Source organism: Nerophis lumbriciformis, linkage group LG30 (genome assembly GCF_033978685.3).
Source record: "Nerophis lumbriciformis linkage group LG30, RoL_Nlum_v2.1, whole genome shotgun sequence".
Classification (NCBI taxonomy): Eukaryota; Metazoa; Chordata; class Actinopteri; order Syngnathiformes; family Syngnathidae; genus Nerophis; species Nerophis lumbriciformis.
This window is the reverse complement of record NC_084577.2, coordinates 11597287-11622647: the sequence shown is the minus strand read 5'-3', so window position 1 is coordinate 11622647 and position 25361 is coordinate 11597287.

Sequence of the window (25361 nt, the reverse complement as noted above, 5' to 3'; positions counted from 1 at the left end):
TCGAGCCGGCTGATTGGAGCTGTGGCCGCAAGGAGTTTGGTGCCTGTCGTGGCACCAAACTCTAGAACCCGCTGGTGGACACCAGCAGTGAGGGATGCCGTCAAGCTGAAGAAAGAGCCTATCGGGTCCTTTTGGCTCATGGGACTCCAGAGGCAGCCGACAGGCCAAGCGAAGTGCGGCTTCAGCGGTCGCAGAGGCAAAAACTCGGACATGGGAGGAGTTTGGAGAAGCCATGGAAAACGACTTCCAGACGGCTTCGAAGCGATTCTGGACCACCATCCGCCGGCTCAAGGGGGGGGCAGCAGTGCACTGTAACACCGTGTATGGTGAGGATGGTGCGCTGCTGACCTCTACTGCAGCTGTTATTGATCGGTGGAGGGAATACTTCGAAGACCTCCTTAATCCCACCAACATGTCTTCCTATGCGGAAGCATTGCCTGGGGAATCTGTGGTGGGCTCTCCTATTTCTGGGGCTGAGGATGCCAAGGTAGTTAAAAAGCTCCTCAATGGCAACGCCCTGGGGGTGGATGAGATCCGTCCGGAGTTCCTTAAGGCTCTGGATGCTGTGGGGCTGTCTTGGTTGACAAGACTCTGCAACATCGCGTGGACATCGGGGGCGGTACTTCTGGATTGGGAGACCGGGGTGGTGGTTCCTCTCTTTAAGAAGGGGAACCAGAGGGTGTGTTTCAACAATCGTGAGATCACACTCCTCAGTCTTCCCGGTAAGGTCTATTCATGTGTACTGGAGAAGAGGCTACGCCGGATAGTCGAACCTCGGATTCAGGAGGAACAGTGTGGTTTACGTCCTGGTCGTGGAACTGCGGACCAGCTTTATACTCTCTACAGGGTCCTTGAGGGTGCATGGGAGTTTGCCCAACCAGTCTACATGTGCTTTATGGACTTGGAGAAGGCATTCGACCATCTACCCCTGGAAGTCCTGTGGGGAGTGCTTAGAGAGTATGGGGTAACGGACTGTCTTATTGTGGCGGTTCGCTCACTTTGCAAGAGTCAGAGCTTGGTCCGCATTGCCGGCAGTAAGTCGGACCCGTTTCCAGTGAGGGTTGGACTCCGCCAAGGCTGCCATTTGTCACCGATTCTGTTCATAACCTTTATGGACAGAATTTCTAGGCGCAGTCAGGGCGTTGAGGGGATCCGGTTTGGTGTCTGCAGGATTAGGTCTCTGCTATTTGCAGATGATGTGGTCCTGATGGCTTAATCTGGCCAAGATCTTCAACCCTCACTGGATCGGTTCGCAGATGAGTGTGAAGTGACTGGGATGTGAATCAGCACCTCCAAGTCCGAGTCCATGGTTCTCGCCCGGAAAAGGGTGGAGTGCCATCTCCGGGTTGGGGAGGAGATCTTGCCCCAAGTGGAGGAGTTCAAGGACCTCAGAGTCTTGTTCACGAGTGAGGGAAGAGTGGATCGTGAGATCGACAGGCGGATCGGTGCGGCGTCTTCAGTAATGCGGACGCTGTATTGATCCGTTGTGGTGAAGAAGGAGCTGAGCCGGAAGGCAAAGCTCTCGATTTACCGGTCGATCTACGTTCCCATCCTGACCTATGGTCATGAGCTTTGTGTCATGGCCGAAAGGACAAAATCACGGTTACAAGCGGCCGAAATGAGTTGGACGAAGTGGCTGGGGAGAGGAAAGTCTGGGCTTCCCTGCTTAGGCTGCAGCCCCCGCAACCCGACCTCGGATAAGCGGAAGAAAATGGATGGCTGGATGGATGGAGTTATGTTTAAATAACTGTCATAAAGAGTAAAACCTCATTTTTGTATTTGTAAACCTTACCAAAACAACTGATTTTAGTAAAACTCACACAGATTCAATATTACAGGCATTTTTAGACATTTTGCTTATTTGGTGTAGGAATTATGATGGAATACATTGTTTTTGCTTATTTCGCATTATCTCAGGATTTTAAGAACTTTACTGTCATATAGAGGAAACCAAATACTTTTTGTGTTTGCAAGCCTTAAAAAAAGCATATGTTTCGAGTAAAACTCACAAGAATGCCTTATTTCAGGCATTATTAGGCATTTTTTATGTGTAGTTTAGGCATACTTGCCAATACTCCTGGATTTTCCAGGAGACTCCCGAAATTCAGCGCCTCTCCCGAAAACCTCCCGGGACAAATTTTCTCCCGAAAATCTCCCGAAATTCAGGCTGATCTGAGTGAGGACAGCCTGTATTCACGTCTGCTTTCCCACGATATAAACAGCATGCCTGCCCAATCACGTTATAACTGTAGAATGATCGAGGGCGAGTTCTTGGTTTCTTATGTGGGTTTATTGTTAGGTAGTTTCATTAACGTCCTCCCAGCGCGGTAACAACACAAAACAACAGCAGTCACGTTTTCGTCTACCGTAAAGCAGTTTGTCTGCCGTAAACAGCAATGTTGTGACACTCTTTAAACAGGGCAATACTGCCATCTACTGTACATGCATATGTGACAATGACATCCAGGGCTTTTAGAGAATGCAGTGCACAACTGCGCACACAACAAGGAGACAAAGCAGAAGAACGCGGAAGATACAGCCATGGCGACGCCGACGACGAGTAAGATGAAGAAACACGCTTATAAGTTCCAAGCCGCAGCTGCGATTGGACCTGGATAGAAGAAGTAGTGGAATACCAAGTGCTTGGCAGTGAAGATCTTCCTCAGGAAGCAAAGATTGACCGGTTTTGGCCATGCTCGGGAGGGATGGAAAATTCCAGACTCTCGTGCATTTGATGAAAGCACTTTTGTGCGTGCCACACAGCAATGCATAATCAGAGAGGGTGTTCAGCATGGTTATAAAAATAGTGACAGAGAATAGAACAAGGATGGACAATTCAACCCTTAACTCAACAATGAGTAGATGAGTGTTATGTGTGTGTATATGTGTAAATAAATGAAAACTGAAATTCAAGTATTTATTTTATATATATATATATATATATATATATATATATATATATGTCTTATATCCCCTGATGATTGAGGGAACCCCTCATGAAACAGGCCTGTAGAGATGAAGTAGTCTTGTGATTTTTTTCCCCACACATACATATATATATATATATATATATAGCTAGAATTCACTGAAAGTCAAGTTTTTTTTATATATGTGTGTATATATATTTATATATATATATATATATATATATATATATATATATATATATATATATATATATATATATATATATATATATATATATATATATATATGTATATATAAATATATGAAATACTTGACTTGGTGAATTCTAGCTCTAAATATACTCCTCCCCTCTTAACCACACCCCCAACCACGCCCCCACCCCACCCCCGACCATGCCTTCCCCACCCCCACCTCCTGAAATCGGAGGTCTCAATGTTGGCAAGTATGAGTTTAGGAGTTATTTTTAAATAACTGTCATAGTGAGTGTGGCAGTTACACTGTCATATTGAGTAAAAAAACTAACTTTTGTCTTTGCAAACCTCACAAAAGAAAACGTTTCTAATAAAAATCACAAAGATACATTTCTTCACGCATTATTAGACATTTTTCATGTGTGGTTTAGGAATTATGTTTAAATAACTGTCATATTGAGTGTGGCAGTTATACTGTCATTATGTGTAAAACTTAATTTTGTATTTGCAAACCTTATAAAAACAACTGATTCTAGTAAAACATAGATTCAATTTTACAGGCATTTTTAGACATTTTACATGTTTGGTTTAGGAGTTGTGTTTGAATACATTTTTTATTGCTATTTTCGTTAGGGCAAGGCCGACCGGCAGGAGGCCACGGGGAAGACCCAGGACACATTGGGAAGACTATCATTCAAGTACCTTGGGGTGTGGGTGGACAATAAACTGGACTGGACTGTTAACACAGACCACTTGTACAGGAAAGGACAGAGCTGTACTTCCTGAGGCGGCTGTCCTTGTGTTTGAATACATTTTTTATTTTTTATTCTCATTGTTGCTTTTTATTTTTATTCTATTGTAATATGTTTCTATTTTGTTTCAATTTATACCCCCATTATTTACTTTTCACTTTTTACAATTTTGTACACTACTGCTGGAATTTAAATTTTCCTGAGGGAACTCTCCTGAAGGAATCAATCAAGTACTATCTATGTATCTATCTATTTATGTCTCCTGGCTGGCCTGTAAATGCCTCGGGATCCCCCGAGAAGAGCTGGACAAAGTGGCTGGGGAGAGGAAAGTCTGGGCTTCTCTGCTTAGGCTGCTGCCCCCGCAACCTGACCTCGGATAAGCAGGAAGAAAATGGATGGATTTAGTATGACAGTTATACTGTCATATTAAGTAAAAAAATAACTTGGGTATTTGCAAACATTACAAAATATATTTTTTCTAGTAAAACTCACAAAGATACATAACTCAAGGCATTATTAGCCATTTTGCATGTGTGGTTTAGGACTTATGTTTAAATAATCGTCAAATTGAGTGTGACAGTATACTGTCATAGTGAGTAAAACACATATTTTGTAATTGCAAACCTTATGAAAACAAATGATTCTACTAAAACTCACATGGATACAATATTACGGGCAGGCCCGGCCCTAACCAATCTGGCGCCCTAGGCAAGATTTTAGGTGGCGCCCCCCCACATCGGCAGGGAAGTGTATATACTCACAAGAAACCGAATAGCTTTGTCTTTGACCTTTTTTTTTACTTACAACCAGAGGTGGGTAGTAACGCGCTACATTTACTCCGTTACATCTACTTGAGTAAATTTTGGGATAAATTGTACTTCCAAGAGTAGTTTTAATGCAACATACTTTTACTTTTACTTAAGTATATTTATAGAGAAGGAACGCTACTTTTACTCCGCTACTTTTATCTACATTCAGCTCGCTACTCGCTACTAATTTGTATCGATCTGTTAATGCACGCTTTGTTTGTTTTGGTCTGTCAGACAGACCTTCAAAGTGCCTGCCTTCCTGGTGACGTTTCACTTCGTTCCACCAATCAGATGCAGTCACTGGTGACGTTGGACCAATCAAACAGAGCCAGGTGGTCACATGACCTGACTTAAACAAGTTGAAAAACTTATTGGGGTGTTACCATTTAGTGGTCAATTGTACGGAATATTTATTGTACTGTGCAATCTAATCATAAAAGTTCCAATCAATCAATCAAAAGTGTGAAGGAAAAAATATACTTTTTTTATTTCAACCGTACATCCCGTCAAAAGCCTCAAGACTGACCGCACATGAGGACGTTCCTGTCTTCACAATAAAAGTGCCGCTCCATCGCGCCTGCGCTTTCAAAACAAGAGTCTCCGAAAGCCAGCGCAAACAAGCTAGCAAGCTACGGAGTTTGACGCCAATATATTTCTTGTAAAGTGTATAAAAACGAATATGGAAGCTGGACAAACAAGGTGCCAAAAACCAACCACTTTCATGTGGTATTAGACAGAAAGGAGGAACTTTTCTTCTCCTCCATTTGAAAACGTGGACGTTATCATCACTACTGTCTGATTACAGTCAACGCAAGTCATCAGAATCAGGTAATACACCAACTTATATTCTAGTCTGCATGAAAGAAAATAATCTATATGTTAAACATGCATGTATATTCATTAAAACATCTTTAACATGTAAACAAAAACAGCAAAATAAATACATATAAATTATATACTGTATATATCAATGTATATGTATGTGTGTATATATATATATATATATATATATATATATATATATATATATATATATATATATATATATATATATGTGTGTGTGTGTATGTGTATGTTACTCATCAGTTACTCAGTACTTGAGTAGTTTTTTCACAACATACTTTTTACTTTTACTCAAGTAAATATTTGGGTGACTACTCCTTACTTTTACTTGAGTAATAAATCTCTAAAGTAACAGTACTCTTACTTGAGTAGAATTTCTGGCTACTCTAGGCACCTCTGCTTACAACTATACCTAATATATAAAGGGGTGGAAAAGTGACTATTACCTGCAGGGCAAACATTAGCTAACCAGAAGGCAATAACAATGTAAACAAAAACACCTGCTTAAAAGATCTAATACAAATGTCCCTGAGGAATGTAAGGTGGGAGTACTGTAATTACCTAACGTTACATTATTATTTTCCATAACAATTTAGCCCCCTCCACAATATTAACCCGACGTTAAAACAGAACTAGCTATTTATTGATTAGCAATTGCCGAATCATGTAACATTAGCTTAATGCTAAAAAGCCAGGTTACTATCTAATTCTGTAACAGACAAAAAATTTCATGTAGGCTAACGTTACCTACCTGCTACCTCTGTCTTTTCTCGTTTCTCCTCCTCTTCTTTTCTCTTTTTTCTTCCCTGGGCACGTGACAGTTTTGGCCGTTTTGACATCTTGTGTTGATTTTTTGATGTGGTGACGTCCAAAAAGAGTCATGATACGGGAAAGGGGGGGGGGGGGGGGGGGGCGTGCGGTGGGAAGGGGGGGGGGCGTAATGTTGTAACAAATAATATTTCTATTAAATAGGCTTTAATTTGCATTTTAATTAACGTGGGATTATTTTTTGTATTTAGAAATAATAGTATCAACTTTTTTTTTTTTTTTCTCCAACATTTGTGGCACTGGCGTGGCGCCCCTTGATGGACGGCGCCCTTAGCATTTGCCTATACGGCCTATGCCACGGGCCGGCCCTGATTACGGGCACTTTTAGACATAATGCATGTTTGGTTTTGGAGTAATGTTTATATATTTTTCATATTTTGTATGACAGTAATACTGTCATATTGAATAAAAAAAACTAACTTGTATCTGTACAAACCTTAAAAAATATTTTTTTTTCCAGTAAAACTCACAAAGAGACATTTCTCCAGGCATTATTAGCCATTGTGCACATGTGGTTTAGGAGTTATGTTTAAATAATTGTCAAATTGAATGTGGCAGTTATACTGTTATTATGAGTAAAACCTAATTTTTGTAAATGTTAACCTTACCACAATACCTGATTCTGGTAAAACTCACATAGATTCAATATTACAGGCATTTTTAGACATTTTACATGTTTGGTTTAGAGTTGTGTTTGAATACATTTGTATTGTTTTTTTCATTAGGGCAAGTCCGACGGGCAGGAGGCCGCGGGGAAGACCCAGGACACATTGGGAAGACTATGTCTCCCGGCTGGGCTGTCGAACGCCTCGGGATCCCCCGAGATGAGCTGGACGAAGTGGTTGGGGATAGGGAAGTCCGGGCTTCTCTGCTTAGGCTGCTGCCCCTGCAACCGGACCTCGGATAAGCGGAAGAAAATGGATGGATTTAGTATGACAGTTATACTGTCATATTAAGTAAAAAAAACTAACTTACAAAATATATTTTTTCTAGTAAAACTCACAAAGATACATATCTACAGGCATTAGTAGCCATTTTGCATGTGTGGTTTAGGAGTTATGTTTAAATAACTGTCATATTGAATGTGGCAGTAATACTGTCATCATGACCTAATTTTTGTAATTGTAAACCTTACCAAAATACCTGATTCTGGTAAAACTCACAAAGATTCAATATTACAGGCATTTTTAGACAGATTACATGTTTGGTTTTGGGGTTATGTTTATACAACTTTCATATTTAGTATAACAGTTATACTATCATATTGAGTACAAAAAACAAAAATGTGTTTCTTTGCAAACCATAAAAAAGATCATTGTTTTAGTTAATCTAACAAAGATACATTTCTCCAAGCATTATTAGTCATTTTGCATTTGTTTAGGAGTTATGTTTAAATAACTGTCATAGTGAGTAAAACCTAATTTTTGTATTTGCAAAAACCTTACAAAAACAACTGATTCTAGTAAAACTCACATGGATGCAATATTGCAGGCATTTTTAGACATGATGCATGTTTGATTTTGGAGTTGTGTTTATATAACTTTCATATTTAGTATTACAGTAATACTGTCATATTGAGTAATAAAAACTAACTTGTGTCTTTACAAACCTTACAAAAAAATTTTTTTCCTGCAAAACTCACAAAGAGACATTTCTCCAGGCATTATTAGCCATTTGGCATGTGTGGTTTAGGAGTTATGTTTAAATAACTGTCAGATTGAGTGTGACAGTATACTGTGAGTAAAACCCATATTTTGTATTTGCAAACCTTACAAAAACAACTGATTCTAGTAAAACTCACATGGATACAAAATTACAGGCATTTTTAGAGATAATGCATGTTTGGTTTTGGAGTTATGTTTATATAACTTCCATATTTAGTATGACAGTAACACTGTCATATTGAGTAAAAAAAACTAACTTGTGTCGGTACAAACATTACGAAATATTTTTTTCCAGTAAAACTCACAAAGAGACATTTCTCCAGGCATTAATAGCCATTGTGCATTTGTGGTTTAGGAGTTATGTTTAAGTAGATGTCAAATTGAACGTGGCAGTTATACTGTCATTATGAGTGAAACCTAATTTTTGTAATTGTAAACCTTACCAAAATACCTGATTCTGGTAAAACTCACATAGATTCAATATTACATGCATTTTTAGACGGATTGCATGTTTGGTTTTGGAGTTTTGATTATACAACTTTCATATTTAGTATGACAGTTATACTGTATATTACCATTGAGTAAAAAAAAACCCTAACTTGTGTCTTTGCAAACCTTACAAAAGATCGTTATTCTAGTAAAGACTTAGACTTAGACTTTCTTTTTATTGTCATTCAAATTTGAACTTTACAGCACAGATAAGAACGAAATGTCTTAGTGCAGGATAAAAAAGCAATAAGGTGCATATTTCGATAAATAAATATATATAAATAATATATAAATACTATATATATATATATATATATATATATATATATATATATATATATATATATATATATATATATATATATATATACATATATATAATAAATAAATATATATAAATATATATAAATAGATAAATAGATTACTGTGCAGATAAATTTATTGCACTTTTTTCACATGCGCCCACGTTTATGGGTGTATGTTATATTGTTTATTTCATTCCAGCGAGTTAATTCATTTTGAGGGGAGTTGAGGAGATAATTTAATTATGATGCGTTCAAGAGTCTTACGGCCTGAGGGAAGAAGCTGCTACAGAAGCTGGAGGTTCTGCTTCGGAGGCTGCGGAACCTCTTTCTAGAGTCCAGCAGTGAAAACTGTCCTTGGTGGGGGTGGGAGGAGTCTTTGCAAATTTTCTGAGCCCTGGTCAGGCAGCACTTTTTGCGATCTCCTGGATAGGAGGAAGAGGAGTCCTGATGATCTTTTCCGCCGTCCTCACCACTCTCTGGAGATACTTCCAGTCTGAGGCACTGCAGGCTCCAGTCCAGACAGAGATACTGTTGGTCAGCAGGCTCGCTATAACAACGATACATCTCTCCAAGCATTATTAGCTATTTTGCATTTGTTGTTTAGGAGTTATGTTTAAATAACAGTCAAAGTAAATAAAACCTAATTTTGGTATTTGAAAACCTTACAAAAACAACTGATTCTAGTAAAACTCACACAGATACAATATTACAGGCATTTTTAGACATTGGTTTTGGAGTAATGTTTGGCGCAGTGGAAGAATGGCCGTGCGCGACCCGAGGGTCCCAGGTTCAATCCCCACCTAGTACCAACCTCGTCATGTCCGTTGTGTCCTGAACAAGACACTTCACCCTTGCTCCTGATGGGTGCTGGTTAGCGCCTTGCATGGCAGCTCCCTCCATCAGTGTGTGAATGGGTAAATGTGGAAGTAGTGTCAAAGCGCTTTGAGTACCTTGAAGGTAGAAAAGCGCTGTACAAGTACAACCCATTTATTTATTTATTTATATATAGTATGACAGCTATACTGTTATATTGAGTAAAAAAAACTAACTTGTGTCTTTACAAACCTTACACAATATATTTTTTCTAGTAAAACTCACAAAGAGACATTTCCCCAGGTATTATTAGCCATTGTGCATGTGTGGTTTAGGAGTTATGTTTAAATAAATGTCAAATTGAATGTGGCAGGTATACTGTCATGAGTAAAACCTAATTTTTGTAATTGTAAACCTTACCAAAATACCTGATTCTGGTAAAACTCACATAGATTGAATATTACATGCATTTTTAGACGGATTGCTTGTTTGGTTTTGGAGTTATGTTTTTACAACTTTCATATTTAGTATGACAGTTATACTGTCATATTGAGTAAAAAAACAAATAACTTGCGTCTTTGCAAACCTTACAAAAGATCATTCTGGTAAAGACTTAGACTTTCTTTTTATTGTCATTCAAATTTGAACTTTACAGCACAGATAAGAACGAAATGTCGTAGTGCAGGATAAAAAAGCAATAAGGTGCATTTTTTGATAAATAAATATATATAAATAATATATAAATACTATATATATATATATATATATATATATATACATATATATAATAAATAAATATATATACATAGATATAGATTACTGTGCAGATAAATATATTGCACTTTTTCCACATGCGCCCACGTTTATGGGTGTATGTTATATTGTTTATTTCATTCCAGCGAGTTAATTCATTTTGAGGGGAGTTGAGGAGATAATTTAATTATGATGCGTTCAAGAGTCTTACGGCCTGAGGGAAGAAGCTGCTACAGAAGCTGGAGGTTCTGCTTCGGAGGCTGCGGAACCTCTTTCTAGAGTCCAGCAGTGAAAACCGTCCTTGGTGGGGGTGGGAGGAGTCTTTGCAAATTTTCTGAGCCCTGATCAGGCAGCACTTTTTGCGATCTCCTGGATAGGAGGAAGAGGAGTCCTGATGATCTTTTCCGCCGTCCTCACCACTCTCTGGAGATACTTCCAGTCTGAGGCACTGCAGGCTCCAGTCCAGACAGAGATGCTATGCTGTTGGTCAGCAGGCTCGCTATAACAACGATACATCTCTCCAAGCATTATTTTGCATTTGTTGTTTAGGAGTTATGTTTAAATAACTGTCAAAGTAAATAAAACCTAATTTTGGTATTTGAAAACCTTAAAAAAACAACTGATTCTAGTAAAACTCACAGATACAATATTACAGGCATTTTTAGACATAATACATGTTTGGTTTTGGAGTAATGTTTGGCGCAGTGGAAGAATGGCCGTGCGAGACCCGAGGGTCCCTGGTTCAATCCCCACCTAGTACCAACCTCGTCATGTCCGTTGTGTCCTGAGCAAGACACTTCACCCTTGCTCCTGATGGGTGCTGGTTAGCGCCTTGCATGGCAGCTCCCTCCATCAGTGTGTGAATGGGTAAATGTGGAAGTAGTGTCAAAGCGCTTTGAGTACCTTGAAGGTAGAAAAGCGCTATACAAGTACAACCCATTTATTTATTTATATATAGTATGACAGCTATACTGTTATATTGAGTAAAAAAAACTAACTTGTGTCTTTACAAACCTTACACAATATATTTTTTCTAGTAAAACTCACAAAGAGACATTTCCCCAGGTATTATTAGCCATTGTGCATGTGTGGTTTAGGAGTTATGTTTAAATAAATGTCAAATTGAATGTGGCAGGTATACTGTCATGAGTAAAACCTAATTTTTGTAATTGTAAACCTTACCAAAATACCTGATTCTGGTAAAACTCACATAGATTGAATATTACATGCATTTTTAGACGGATTGCTTGTTTGGTTTTGGAGTTATGTTTTTACAACTTTCATATTTAGTATGACAGTTGTACTGTCATATTGAGTAAAAAAAACAAATAACTTGCGTCTTTGCAAACCTTACAAAAGATCATTATTCTGGTAAAGACTTAGACTTTCTTTTTATTGTCATTCAAATTTGAACTTTACAGCATAGATAACACAATTTCGTTACATAAGCTCATGGTAGTGCAGGATAAAAAAGCAATAAGGTGCATTTATAAATAAATAAAAATAATATATAAATATATATATAAAATAAATAAATATACTTAAATATATATAAATAAATACAAAGATTACTGTGCAGATAAATATATTGCACTTTTTCCACATGCGCCCACGTTTATGGGTGTATGTTATATTGTTTTTTGTTTATTCCAGCGAGTTAATCCATTTTGAGGGGAGTTGAGGGGATAATTTAATTATAATGCGTTCAAGAGTCTTACGGCCTGAGTGAAGAAGCTGGAGGTTCTGCATCGGAGTCTGCGGAACCTCTTTCTAGAGTCCAGCAGTGAAAACAGTCCTTGGTGGGGGTGGGAGGAGTCTTTGCAAATTTTCTGAGCCCTGGTCAGGCAGCGCTTTTTGCGATCTCCTGGATAAGAGGAAGAGGATTCCTGAAGATCTTTTCCGCGGTCCTCACCACTCTCTGGAGATACTTCCAGTCTGATCAGGCACTGCAGGCTCCAGTCCAGACAGAGATGCTGTTGGTCAGCAGGCTCTCTATAACAAAGATACAGTTCTCCAAGCATTATTAGCTATTTGCATTTGTTGTTTAGGATTTATGTTTAAATAACTGTCATAGTGAGTAAAACCTAAATTTTGTATTTGCAAACCTTACAAAAACAATTGATTCGAGGAAAACTCAGATACAATATCACAGGCATTTTTAGACATAATGCATGTTTGGTTTTGGAGTTGTGTTTATATAACTTTCATATTTAGTATTACAGTAATACTGTCATATTGAGTAAAGAAAAAACAACTAACTCGTGTCTTTACAAACCTTACAAAATATTGTTCCCAGTAAAACTCAAAGATACATTTCTACAGGCATTATTAGCCATTTTGCATGTGCGGTTTAGGATTTATGTTTAAATAATTGTCATATTGAGTGTGACATAGTGAGTAAAACAAACTAACTTGTGTCTTTGCAATGCTTACAAAAGAAAATGTTACTAGTAAAACTCACAAAAGATACATTTCTTCATGCATTATTAGAAAATGTTCATGTGTAGTTTAGGAGTTATGTTTTAATAACTGTCAAATTGAGTATGGCAGTTATACTGTCATTAAGTGTTAAACCTAATTTTTGTATTTGCAAACCTTACAAAAACAACTGATTCTAGTAAAACTCATATAGATTCAATATTGCAGGCATTTAGACATTTCACATGTTTGGTTTAGGAGTTGTGTTTGAATACATTTTAATTGCTTTTTTCGTTAGGGCAAGTCCGACCGGCAGGAGGCCACAGGGAAGCCCCAGGACACATTGGGAAGACTATGTCAGCCGGCTGGCCTGGGAACGCTTCGGGATCCCCCGAGAAGAGCTGGACGAAGTGGCTGGGGAGAGGGAAGTCTGGGCTTCTCTGCTTAGGCTGCTGCCCCCGCAACCCGACCTCGGATAAGCGGAAGAAAATGGATACATTTAGTATGACAGTTATACTATTATATTGAGTAAAAAAAACTAACTTGTGTCTTTAAAAAACCTTACAAATTATATGTTTTCTAGTAAAACTCACAAAGATACATCTCCAGGCAATATAAGCCTTTTTGCATGTGGTTTAGGGGTTATGTTTAAATAACTGCCATATTGAATGTGGCAGTTATACTGTCATGAGTAAAACCTAATTTTTGTAATTGTAAACCTTACCAAAATACCTGATTCTGGTAAAACTCACATAGATTCAATATTACAGGCATTTTTAGACGGATTGCATGTGTAGTTTTGAAATTATGTTTATACAACTTTCTTATTTAGTATGACAGTGATACTATCATATTGAGTAAAAAAAGCTAACTTGTGTCTTTGCAAACCTTACAAAAGAACATTTTAGTAAAACTCAAAGATACATCTCCAGGCATTATTAGCCATTTTGCATTTGTTGTTTAGGAGTTATGTTTAAATAACTGGCATAGTGAGTAAAACTTAATTTTTGTATTTGCAAACCTTACAAAAACAACTGATTCTAGTAATACTCACATGGATACAATATTACAGGCATTTTTAGACATAATGCATGTTTGGTTTTAGAGTTATGTTTATATAACTTTCATATTTAGTATGACAGTAAAACTGTCATATTGAGTAAAAAAAACTAACTTGTGTCTTTGCAATCCTTACAAAAGATCATTATTCTAGTAAAACTCACAAAGATACATTCCTCCAGGCATTATTAGCCACTTTGCATGTGTGGTTTAGGAGATATGTTTTAAACAACTGTCATATTTAGGTGGCAGTTATATGTCTATGCGTAAAACCTAATTTTTGTATTTGCAAATCTTTCAAAAACAACTGATTACAGTAATTGTCACATAGTTTTAATAATACAGGTATTTTTAGACATTTTGCATTGTTGGTTTAGGAATTATGTTGCAATACATTTTTATTGCTTTTTTTGCATTATCTCAGGATTGTAAAAATATTAGTCAAATCGAGTAAAAAACTACTGATTGGGTGTGGCAGTTATACTGTCATTATGTGTAAAACCTAATTGTTGTATTTGCAAACCTTACAAAAACAACTGATTGTAGTAAAACTCACATGGATAAAATATTACAGGCATTTTTAGACATAATACATCTTTGGTTTATGAATCGTGTTCGATTGCTCCTGCTCACAGAACCACACAGCCAGCGCACAACACACGAGCCACAAGCCCACAGCCCAAGGCAGTTAAATACCCCTGCAAATCCACAAGGCACGACACTTACTTTGGAGTCAGAGTTTCCTCTGCCCCTGCGTATTGTGGGATTCCGGGGGTTCTTTTCGGTAGCCTGCGGGTCTGCTGGGTAGTCTTGGGGATTCCTTCTCAACCTGCGCGCGTTCACCCGGTCCTCCTTGTCAAGCCTGACGATCCTCCTGGTCGCTCCTTTTTAAATGTGTGCAGCCCTAATGCTCCACAGGTGCGTCTGATTTCAGGTGCCGTTCGATTGGGCACTTTGGTTGTCAGGGGCAACAAGCTAAAAGGGGCAACGTCTTAAAATGCCAGCAAAGTCCACAAGGAATAAACTTATGCAATTAAAAATACAGTCAAAGTCCTCAAAGTGTCAAAACATGCAATCAAATTGTAAAATGTAAAAACATGCAATTAAAATCTACAACAATAAAAACACTCAGACATGCATGACAATGAAACAAAAAAAATAAAATCCCCTACTTGTGTCCCATCACATCCCCCCCATACATTATCGTTGTCAGTCCCTGCAACGGGGGGAACTCTCGTCTGCATAGCGGGCAGGCAACTGTCGGTCAAAGCCTTTTTTAGCTCTTCAAAGGACGTCTGACACTCTGGTGTCCACACTATTTTGTGGGCCTGTGCCTTCTTGTCGGTGGGACGGCCAGTGAGGACGTCCCACCGACATTTATTTAGGGGACGGGCTATTTTAGCAAACCCAGCCACAAAACGTTGGTAATAGCCTGCCAATCCAAGAAACGCTCTCACTTCCTTGACAGTGGTCGGAGCGGTACTGCCTTAATTTTACCTGAGTCCGGTCTCACTCCATCCCGATCCACCACGTGTCCCAAGAATTTCACCTCACGCTGAAAGAGCTTGCACTTAGAGGGCTTGAGTTTAAGTCCATGTCGCTGCAACCGTTCAAACACCTGGTCCAGGTGCTGTAGATGGGCAGTGAAATCAACAGAAAAAATGATTATGTCATCAAGATAAACCAACAATGATTCCGCTATTTGACCATTCAAACAATGATGTATAAGCCGTTGGAAAGTGGCAGGTGCATTGCATAGACCAAATGGCATGCGTTCAAACTCGAACAGTCCGAGGAGAGTTGTAAATGCAGTCTTTTCACGATCGTCCGGGTGCACCTCCACTTGCCAATACCCACTAGCGAGGTCTAAGGTCGAAAACCATTCAGATTTGCTCAGACCAGTTAGGGTCTCTTCGATTCAGGGGAACGGAAAGGCGTCTTTATGTGTAACTGAGTTTAACCTCCGGTAGTCTACACAAAAGCGCCAACTCCCATCCTTTTTGCGGACTAACACTATAGGCGCTGCCCAGGGACTGCAGCTTTCCTTTATCACTCTCTGTTCAAGCATACCTGAAAGCATGCAGTGTCTTCACTTCCTTATGCAACAGAGGCGGGATGGGTCGGTATCTCTCCCTGGTAGGGGCGGAATCTCCAGTCAGTATCCTGTGTTGCACAACACTGGTCCTTCCAAAGTCCTCATGTTGTGCAAACACCTTCTCCCACTTTGCCAGCAGGGCGCGTAGCTGCACCTGTTGCTGCTCAGACAGATCCGGCTTATCACTCAAATCCCTAACATCTGGGGACAGTTCTGGATTGGTTTGGGCTGTGGCATCAATGAGTGACACTTCTACCACACCCTCCTCTACTAGAGATAAACACAGATCCTCAGCTCCATGCACATCACTATCATCAACACAGAACAGCTGCCCTAGCTTCTCAAATCGTTTTAAGGAAATACTGTAGGAATGGGGGTTATAAACACGGAGGGGCAGCCTACCTCTGTTCACCACGACCAGTGATTTTGCCACGCCAACTGCACCGGCAGTTGGCGTGGCAGGGCGCAGTAGTTAGCCCTGCACCAACATCTCCTTTGGGGGATATGTAATACTAGTCTTCGAGGCCAATCTCACGTGGCCTAGCAAGCCATCTTCAGCAGCAACAGCTTCTATACGGGAACATGTAGCAAAAGCTTCCCTCCACACCTTTTGCTTTTGAAGATGCCGAAGAGTAGAGGTCTTAGGACATTTAAAAACGGCATCCCAACAACCCACGATTAGATTCATACCTATTATGAAGGGGTGTGTACAGTTTTGATCCGCAACAATTACTACTCCTCTTTCGGGAACTTTAACACCCTCTACCTCAAAATCAAGAACCGCATAGCCGATATAGGGGATTTCCAGGCCATTAGCTGCTCTTAGACGAAAAAGGGTAGGGGTCCTTAAGAGCTTAGCTTCGGTAAAGTGAGCATTAAATAGGCTTTCGGACATTAGCGTCACTTGGGACCCGGTGTCTAAAAGTCCTGGTAGAATAGTGCCTCCAGCATCTACTTGTATTGTGGGGCATTGACCTACAAATGTTTCTGGAGCCCTGGATGATGTTGGCGTGGTGGCCAGCCCTGCAACTCGGATCTCAGCAGCAGGGACATTTAGTTTAAATCCGGTGCATGTGTAGTTGCAGTGCTGAATTTTTAGACATAATGCATGTTTGGTTTTGGAGATATGTTTATATAACTTGTGTTTATAGTATGACAGTTATACTGTTATATTGAGTAAAAAAAACTAACTTGTGTCTTTGCAAACCTTACAAAAGAAAATGTTACTAGTAAAACTCACAAAGATACATTTCTTCATGCATTATTAGAAAATGTTCATGTGTAGTTTTGAAGTTATGTTTATATAACTTTCATATATAGTATGACAGTTATACTGTTATATTGAGTAAAAAAAAAGTAACTTGTGTCTTTACAAACCTTACAAAATATTGTTTCCCAGTAAAACTCACAAAGATACATTTCTACAGACATTATTAGCCATTTTGTATGTGTGGTTTAGGAGTTATGTTTAAATAACTGAAATTGAGTGTGACAGTATACTGTCAAAGTGAGTAAAAAAAAACTAACTCGTGTCTTGCAAACTTTACAAAAGAAAATGTTACTAGTAAAACTCACAAAGATACATTTCTTCATGCATTATTAGAAAATGGTCATGTGTAGTTTAGGAGTTATGCTTAAATAACTGTCATTTTGAGTGTGGTAGTATAACTGCCACACATATTGAGTTATAAAGTTAAGTGTAAAACCTAATTTTTGTATTTGCAAACCTTACAAAAACAACTGATTCTTGTAAAACTCACATAGATTCAATATTAAAGGCATTTTAGACATTTTACATGTTTTGTTTAGGAGTTGTGTTTGAATACATTAGTATTGCTTTTTTCGTTAAGGCAAGTCCAAACGGCAGGAGGCCACGGGGAAGACACAGGACACATTGGGAAGATTATATCAGCTGGCTGGCCTGGGAACGCCTCGGGATCCCCCGAGAGGAGCTGGACGAAGTAGCTGGGGATAGGGAAGTCTGGGCTTCTCTGCTTAGGCTGCAGCCCCCGCAACACGACCTCGGATAAGCGGAAGAAAATGGATGGATTTAGTATGACAGTTATACTATCATATTGAGTAAAAAAAAACTAACTTTTGTTTTTGTAAACATTCAAAATATATTTTTTCTAGTAAAACTCACAAAGATACATGGAGTTTAAATAACTGTCATAGTAAGTAAAACCTATTTTTTGTATTTGAAAACCTTACAAAAACAACTGATACTAGTGAAACTCACATGGATTCAATATAACAGGCATTTTTACACATTTTGCATGTTTGGTTTAGAAATTATGATGGAACACATTTTTATTGCTTTTTTCGCATTATCTCAGGATTATAAGAATATTACTGTCACATTGAGTAAAAACTACTTTCTGTGTTTGCAAGGATTAAAAAAGCATATTTTTCGAGTAAAACTCCTAAGGATGCATTATTTCAGGCATCATTAGCCATTTAGCATTTGTAGTTTAGGAGTTATGTTTAAATAACTGTCATATTAAATGTAACAGTATACTCTCATATAGAGTAAAACCTATTTTTTGTATTTGCAAACCTTACAAAAACAACTGATTCTAGTAAAACTCACATGGATTTAATATTACAGGCATTTTTAGACATTTTACATTGTTGGTTTAGGAATTATGTTGGAATACATTTTTATTGCTTTTTTCGCATTATCTCAGGATTTTAAGAACATTACTGTCATATTGAGTAAAAAACTACTTTTTGTGTTTGCAAGCCTTAAAAAAAGCATATGTTTCGAGTAAAACTCACAATAATGCATTATTTCAGGCAATAATAGCTCATTTTTATGTGTAGTTTAGGAGTTATGTTTATTTACTGTTATATTGAGTGTACTTGTCATGGTGAAAAAAAAACCTAATTTTTTTTATTTGCAAAAATTTCAAACACAACCGGTTCTAGTAAAACTCACATGGATTCAATATTACAGGCATCTTTACAAATTTTGCATGTTTAGTTTAGAAATTATGATTGAATACATTTTTATTGCCTTTTTCGCATTTTCTCAGGACTTTAAGAACATAATTGTCATATTGAGTAAAAAAATACTTTTTGTGTTTGCAAGCCTTAAGAAAGCATATGCTTCGAGGAAAACTCCCAAGGATCCAATATTTCAAACAATATTAGCCATTTTGCATGAGTAGTTTAGGAGTTATGATTAAAAAACTGTCATATTGACAGTTTACTTTCATAAAGAGTAAAACCTAATTTTTGTTTTTGCAAACCTTACTAAAACAACTGATTCTAGTAAAACTCACATGGATTCAATAATAGGCATTTTTACACATTTTGCATGTTTAAGTTAGAAATTATGATTGAATACATTTTTATTGCTTTTTTTGCATTATCTCAGGATTTTAAGAACATTACTGTCATATTGAGTAAAAAATACTTTTTGTGTTTGCAAGCCTTAAGAAAGCATATGTTTCGAGGAAAACTCCCAAGGATCCATTATTTCAAACATTATTAGCCATTTTGCATGAGTAGTTTAGGAGTTATGATTAAAAAATTGTCATATTGAGTGTGACAGTTTACTTTCATAAAGAGTAAAACCTAATTTTTGTTTTTGCAAACCTTACTAAAACAACTGATTCTAGTAAAACTCACATGGATTTAATATTACAGGCATTTTTAGACATTTTTCATTGTTGGTTTAGGAATTATGTTGGAATACATTTGTATTGCTTTTTTCGCATTATCTCAGAATTTTAAGAACATTACTGTCATATTGAATAAAAACTACTTTTTGTGTTTGCAATCCTTAAAAAAGCATATGTTTCGAGTAAAACTCACAAGAATAAATTATTTCAGGCAATATTAGCTCATTTTTAAGTGTAGTTTAGGAGTTATGTTTAATTTACTGTCATATTGAGTCATGGTGAAAAAAACCTAATTTTTGTATTTGCAAAAATTTCAAACACAACCTAATCTAGTAAAACTCACATGGATTCAATATCACAGGCATTTTTACACATTTTGCATGTTTGATTTAGGAAATATGATTGAATATATTTTCATTGCTTTTTTCGCATTATCTCAGTATTTTAGGAATATTACTGTCATATTGAGTAAAAAGCTACTTTTTGTTTGCAAGATTTGAAAAAGCATATGTTTCGAGTAAAACTCCGTAGAATGCATTATTTGAGGCATCATTAGACATTTTGCATGTGTAGTTTAGGAGTTATGAATAAATAAATGTCATATTGAGTGTGACAGTTTACTTTCATGAAGAGTAAAACCTAATTTTTGTGTTTGCAAACCTTACTAAAACAACTGATTCTAGTTAAACTCACATGGATTCAATAATACAGGCATTTTTACACATTTTGCATGTTTAGTTTAGAAATTATGATTGAATACATTTTTATTGCTTTTTTCGCATTATCTCAGGATTTTAAGAACATTACTGTCATATTGAGTAAAAAAAATACTTTTTGTGTTTGCAAGCCTTAAGAAAGCATATGTTTCGAGTAAAACTCACAAGAATGCATTATTTCAGGCAATATTAGCTCATTTTTAAGTGTAGTTTAGGAGTTATGTTTATTTTACTGTCATATTGAGTGTACATTGTCATGGTGAAAAAAACCTAATTTTTGTATTTGCAAAAATTTCAAACACAACCTAATCTAGTAAAACTCACATGGATTCAATATTACAGGCATTTTTACACATTTTGCATGTTAGATTTAGGAAATATGATTGAATGTATTTTCATTGCTTTTTTTGCATTATCTCAGTATTTTAGGAATATTACTTTCATATTGAGTAAAAAACTACTTTTTGTGTTTGCAAGATTTGAAAAAGCATATGTTTCGGGTAAAACTCCGTAGAATGCATTATTTGAGGCATCATTAGACATTTTGCATGTGTAGTTTAGGAGTTATGAATAAATAAATGTCATATTGAGTGTGACAGTTTACTTTCATAAAGAGTAAAACCTAATTTTTGTGTTTGCAAACCTTACTAAAACAACTGATTCTAGTTAAACTCACATGGATTCAATAATACAGGCATTTTTACACATTTTGCATGTTTAGTTTAGAAATTATGATTGAATACATTTTTATTGCTTTTTTCGCAGTATCTCGGGAGTTTAAGAACATTACTGTCATATTGAGTAAAAAAAATACTTTTTGTGTTTGCAAGCCTTAAGAAAGCATAAGTTTCGAGGAAAACTCCCAAGAATCCATTATTTCAAACATTATTAGCCATTTTGCATGAGTAGTTTAGGAGTTATGATTAAAAAAACTGTCATATTGAGTGTGACAGTTTACTTTCATAAAGAGTAAAACTTAATTTTTGTTTTTGCAAACTTCACTAAAACAACTGATTCTAGTAAAACTCACATGGATTCAATAATACAGGCATTTTTACACATTTTGCATGTTTAGTTTATAAATTATGATTGAATACATTTTTATTGCTTTTTTCGCATTATCTCAGGATTTTAAGAACATTACTGTCATATTGAGTAAAAAATACTTTTTGTGTTTGCAAGCCTTAAGAAAGCATATGTTTCGAGGAAAACTCCCAAGGATCCATTATTTCAAACATTATTAGCCATTTTGCATGAGTGGTTTAGGAGTTATGATTAAAAAATTGTCATATTGAGTGTGACAGTTTACTTTCATAAAGAGTAAAACATAATTTTTGCTCTTGCAAACCTTACTAAAACAACTGATTCTAGTGAAACTCACATGGATTTAATATTACTGGCATTTTTAGACATTTTGCATTGTTGGTTTAGGAATTATGTTGGAATACATTTGTATTGCTTTTTTCGCATTATCTCAGAATTTTAAGAACATTACTGTCATATTGAGTAAAAACTACTTTTTGCTTGCAAGATTTGAAAAAGCATATGTTTCGAGTAAAACTCCGTAGAATGCATTATTTGAGGCATCATTAGACATTTTGCATGTGTAGTTTAGGAGTTATGATTCAATAAATGTCATATTGAGTGTGACAGTTTACTTTCATGAAGAGTAAAACCTAATTTTTGTGTTTGCAAACCTTACTAAAACAACTGATTCTAGTTAAACTCACATGGATTCAATAATACAGGCATTTTTACACATTTTGCATGTTTAGTTTAGAAATTATGATTGAATACATTTTTATTGCTTTTTTCGCATTATCTCAGGATTTTAAGAACATTACTGTCATATTGAGTAAAAAAAATACTTTTTGTGTTTGCAAGCCTTAAGAAAGCATATGTTTCGAGGAAAACTCCCAAGAATCCATTATTTCAAACATTATTAGCCATTTTGCATGAGTAGTTTAGGAGTTATGATTAAAAAACTGTCATATTGAGTGTGACAGTTTACTTTCATAAAGAGTAAAACTTAATTTTTGTTTTTGCAAACTTCACTAAAACAACTGATTCTAGTAAAACTCACATGGATTCAATAATACAGGCATTTTTACACATTTTGCATGTTTAGTTTAGAAATTATGATTGAATACATTTTTATTGCTTTTTTCGCATTATCTCAGGATTTTAAGAACATTACTGTCATATTGAGTAAAAACTACTTTTTGTGTTTGCAAGCCTTAAGAAAGCATATGTTTCGAGTAAAACTCACAAGAATGCATTATTTCATGCAATATTAGCTCCGCCGGGTGGCGGGGCTCTCCCTTAGAGATAGGGTGAGAAGCTCTGTCATCTGGGGGGAGCTCAAAGTAAAGCCGCTGCTCCTCCACATCGAGAGGAGCCAGATGAGGTGGTTCGGGCATCTGGTCATGATGCCACCCGATCGCCTCCCTCGGGAGGTGTTTAGGGCACGTCCGACCGGTAGGAGGCCACGGGGAAGACCCAGGACACGTTGGGAAGACTATGTCTCCCGGCTGGCCTGGGAACGCCTCGGGATCTCCCGGGAGGAGCTGGACGAAGGGGCTGGGGAGAGGGAAGTCTGGGCTTCCCTGCTTAGGCTGCTGCCCCCGCGACCCGACCTCGGATAAGCGGAAGAAGATGGATGGATGGATAGATGGATGGATGGATGGATGGATATTAGCTCATTGTTCTGTGTAGTTTAGGAGTTATGTTTAATTTACTGTCACCCTAATTTTTCTAATTGCAAACCTTTCAAACACAACTGATTCTAGTAAGACATACATTGATTCAATATTACTGGCATTTTTACACATTTTGCATGTTTGTTTTAGGAATTATAATGGAATACATTTTTTTTTTTTTGCTTTTTTCGTATTATCTCAGGATTTTAAGAACATTACTGTTATATTGAGTAAAAAACTACTTTTTGTGTTTGCAAGATTTAAAAAAGCATATGTTTCGAGGAAAACTCCTAAGGATGCATTATTTCAGGCATCAATAGCCATTTTGCTTGTGTGGATTAGGAGTTTTTAAATAACTGTCATATTGCGTGTGACAGTTTTACTGTCATTATGAGTAAAACCTAATTTTTGTATTTTTAAACCTTATAAACCTCCTGATTCTAGTAAAATTCACCTTGGAGTTAGGTTTATAACTTTTCATATTTAGTATGACAGTTATACTGTCATATTAAGTAAAAAAAAAAAAAAAAAGACTTGTGTCTTTGCAAACCTTACAAAAGATTTTTTTCCAGTAAAACTCACAAAGATACATTTCTCTTATTAGCCATTTTGCATGTGTGGTTTTTAAATAACTGTCAGATACAGAGACAGAGACAGTATACATGGGGAAGGCGTGGCGCAGTTGGGAGAGTGGCCATTCCAGCAACCTGAGGGTTCTTGGTTCGATCCCCACCTTCTACCAACCTCGTCACGTCCGTTGTGTCCTTGAGGGAGACACTTTACCCTTGCTCCTGATGGGTTGTGGTTAGGGCCCTGCATGCCAGCTCCCGCCATCAGTGTGTGTGTGTGAATGGATGAATGGAAAAATAGTGTCAAAGCGCTTTGTGTACCTTGAAGGTAGAAAAGCGCTATACAAGTATAACCCATTTACCATAGTGAGTAAAACCAAATGTTTGTATTTACAAACCTTACAAAAACAACTCATTCTAGTAAAAGTCACACAGATACAATATTTTAGGCATTTTTAGACATAATGAATGTTTGGTTTTGGAGTTATGTTTATATAACCTCCTTTCTGAGCCGCCACCTTATCGTGGTAGAGGAGTTTGCGTGTCCCACTGATCCTAGGAGCTATGCTGTCTGTGGGCTTCTGTGCCCCCTCGTAGGCTCTCCCAAGACAAATAGGTCCTTGGTGAGGGATCAGCCAAAGAGCAGCTCAAAGACCTTTATGAAAAGTACAAATCGAGGTCCTAGATTTTTCCTCGCCCGGACGCGGGTCACCGTGGCTCCCCTGTGGAGCCAGGCCCAGAGGTGGGGCACGATGGCGAGCGCCTGTTGGCTGGCTCAGCTCAATGAAGCAACGTGGTTCCCTCCTCCAATGGGCTCACCACTCATGGGCTGGGTTATAGAGGTCGGGTGCAGTGTGAGCTGAGCGGCAGCCGAAGGCAGGGCACTTGGCGGTCCGATCATCGGCTACATAAGCTAGCTCTTCTGACGTGAAATGTCACCTCGCTGGGAGGGAAGGAGCCTGAGCTGGTGTGCGAGGTGCGAGGTACAGGAACCTGTTCCCTCGACAGTCTTCCACTATGGCGTTGCAAGCAATGAGAGGCTGGGGTGGCAATTCTTGTTGTCCCCCCGGCTCAAAGACAAGAGTATGGGGTATCGGACTGTCTGATTGTGGCGGTTATGATCAGTGTCACCGATTCTGTTGTTAACTTTTATGGACAGAATTGCAGTCATGGCGTTGAGGGGATCCGGTTTGGTGGTTGCAGGATTAGGTCTCTGCTTTTTGCAGTTGATGTTGTCCTGATGGCTTCAACTGGCCAGGATCTCCAGCTCTCATTGGATGGCCGAGTATGAAGCGACTGGGATGAGAATCAGCACCTCCAAGTCCGAGTCCATGGTTCTCGCCCGGTAAAAGGTGGGGTGCCATTTCCAGGTTGAGGAGGCGATGGCACATACTAGATGGCCCCAAGTGGAGGAGTTCAAGTACCTAGGAGTCTTGTTCACGAGTGAGGGAAGAGTGGATCATGAGATCCACAGGCGGATCGGTGCGGCGTCTTCAGTAATGAGGACGCTATATCGATCCATTGTGGTGAAGAAGGAGCTGAGCCAGAATTAAAAGCTCTAAATTTACCGGTCGATCTACATTCCCATCCTGCACCCATGGTCATGGTTATGACCGAAAACACAAGATCCCGGGTACAAGCGGCCAAATTGAGTTTCCTCCGCCGGGTGGCGGGTCTCTCCCTTAGAGATAGGATAAGAAGCTCTGTCATCCGGGAGGAACTCAGAGTAAAGCGCTGCTCCTCCACATTGAGAGGAGCCAGATGAGGTGGTTCGGGCATCTGCTCAGGATGCCACCCGAACGCC